We start from the raw sequence: 2383 nt of genomic DNA on the forward strand, positions 1-2383 counted from the left end.
CCCACCGGACTCGCAGTCTCGCGAGAACGGCGAGCCGCTTTTTAAGCGCCGCGAAGGCTAGGCCTCAGCCTTTCCGTGTGGGCGCGCTGGGCGCACGCGGTAGGTGGTGCGGGGCTGGGTGTAGCATCTCCGGCCTAGCCTGGCAGCGCGCCCTGGGGGTCACGTCGCGCCCCACCCCCCAGGTGTCGCGGGGGTGCGCTGGGAGGCTTCATCGGGATCCGCGTGCCCCCAGCACCGGCCCCGGCCTGCCCACGGAGGTGGAAGCCCAAAGCTGGGCCTGCCTGAGGACCCGGCCGCCTTGTGCCCCCAGGGGGGGGAGGCAGGGGGAGAGATGCACCTTTCTGGAGGCGCTACGTCGGCTGGGTTTGTTCTGGGTAGGAGCTTTGATGACCCGAGGTTCAGGATCTCTCACGGTGTGGAAGAGCTGCTTTCACGTTTTTTCTTTAGCCCTCTTTAAAAACGTATTTAAGTTTTGTTTTTTTTAGTAATGCATTTCTCTCTAATGCTGAGATGCTGCCCTTCCCCACGTGGGATTTGTTACAGGTTGTGAGGTGCTTTGAGATGCTTTACTCATCAGTAAGCTGGTCACTTGACAAGAAACTGAATGGCTGCCTTTATTGTGGTGCCAGTGCTGTCAGGTGTAGCAGTGATGGTCCAGCAATTATGCAAAATGCAGAACTTATCAGAATGAAGACTGCTTTTGTTGGAGCAGGTCTGCATGTCGGATAAAGTTGGAAAAGCTCCTGAGTGGAAGATTTTTCCTTGGGTGCCCATGAAGTGGTTCTGAGGAAGAATTGCATGTTCAAAAGCTTGTTCCACTTTAGCCCAACTACACAGTCCAGTAAAGAAATCCTTTTCAGTGTGAAAGAACTGGGTCAAAGATTAAAGTTCATTTCCAGTTAGCATTAAGATGTCCTTCCCTGTTTGAACAGCAGGGATTGGCAGCAAGTATTCTTCATAAGCTTGAACTACATTGTGGCTTAGAAGCTAGCCTGTTCATGGTTCAGGTTTATACAAGGAGTATAAACTACAATGCTGAAATAAGGCCTTTGCTTTCACTAGGTAGATATCCTCTTAAAATGTAAGCGGGTAGTTTTATGTTGCTTTGGTTTTCTTCTAGAAATTTGTATTTTAAATCTTTTAAGGCAGCATGATTATGGGTTTCTCTTTTTTTGCAGAGAAATGGTCACATCTGAAGATTTACCAAGGCACTTCATTCAAAATGTAAGACTGCTCCTCTGCCAGAAGGTAACGGAGTCTGATGGAATGAGAATTGGCCATTTGCTTTGATTGTGACTTGGCAGTAATTGATGTTTCATTAATAAAAGCACTTTTTTTTTTTTTTAAATTTGCAAGAACGAATACCTTGTGGAAAGAGGTTATGTTGGGTAACAAAAATCCCCTTCAGCTTTGCCCTCTTAAGGCTGGCTGTGTCTTAAGTGGCCAACACAGAGGGGTATAGTAATCCTCTCTGAAACCCGGAGGTGAGCTTTAAAACTCTGCTCTGGATCCTGTCTGGAGGGACAAATATATGAAATCCATTAAACACTCCAGTTCTAGATGTTAGTAATTGAAGATGGGGAAATTTGCTGTGGGGGCTTATTATCTTAAGGCTTGCTGGCTTGAACTGTTAATGTTACCATATTTATTGGTCTTTTGCTTTAGTGTGTGACTTAAGATCACGTTAAGTTTCTCTTTATTTCAGAATTGTCAAGAAAGTGTCTGCGTTCATTAGATGCTGCAGTGCGCTTCACGGGGTTTGTAGGATGGTTGACAGGAGAAAACTGCTGTCCATAGATGATGAATTTCTGGGTATGTAATGTGAATATGAGCATGTCATTTCCCCTGAATGATGACTTGGGCTAACTGTATTGCTTTTAACTTTTTTTTTTTGTGTAGTCCTCAATGTTTCAGAAGTCTTGTTTTTGAATAAATTTATTCTTTAAAACGGTGTCCCTGTTCTGCTTCTTTTCAGACATATGGTTAGTTGGATTTTTATATTAATGTTTCTCTTCACATTTCTTCATGCATCTTCTCTTTCCATATAACAGATGACAAATGTGCATATAGAGGTTCTAGTAGAAATGGACCTGAGACTCTTAATAGTATCAAAGCATTCTAATAACAGAAGCACTAGGAGAGAATTCAGATTTTAGATCTGGAAACCTACTAAAATACCTATTGGATGAAGGCTTAAGTTTAAGCAACCTCCTTCAACTCCCCGAACATTTAAAGACCAATAGACCACCTGCAGAGTTGCTAGCTCAGAAATCCCTATTTTATACTGCAATTCCTTAACTTTCCATGGGTAGTGCTGTTGCTCAATAGAAATTGAGTCCTGGAGCAGGGATGGATAATCTGGCATAGGCAGCACAGCAGTGTA

General features: G+C 44.3%; 1 long non-coding RNA gene across 1 annotated transcript; it reads left to right on the forward strand.

Annotated features, from left to right (window-relative positions):
- Window positions 1–55: 55 nt before the first annotated feature.
- LOC109304119 lies at window positions 56–1953 on the forward strand. Its single transcript, XR_002099297.1, has 3 exons — window positions 56–99; window positions 1179–1248; window positions 1706–1953. It is a non-coding gene; the product is annotated as an uncharacterized LOC109304119 (long non-coding RNA).
- The last annotated feature ends 430 nt before the right edge of the window (window positions 1954–2383 follow it).

This window comes from Gavialis gangeticus, unplaced genomic scaffold (assembly GCF_001723915.1).
Source record: "Gavialis gangeticus isolate Ggan-Ray unplaced genomic scaffold, GavGan_comp1, whole genome shotgun sequence".
NCBI classification, from domain to species: domain Eukaryota; kingdom Metazoa; phylum Chordata; order Crocodylia; family Gavialidae; genus Gavialis; species Gavialis gangeticus.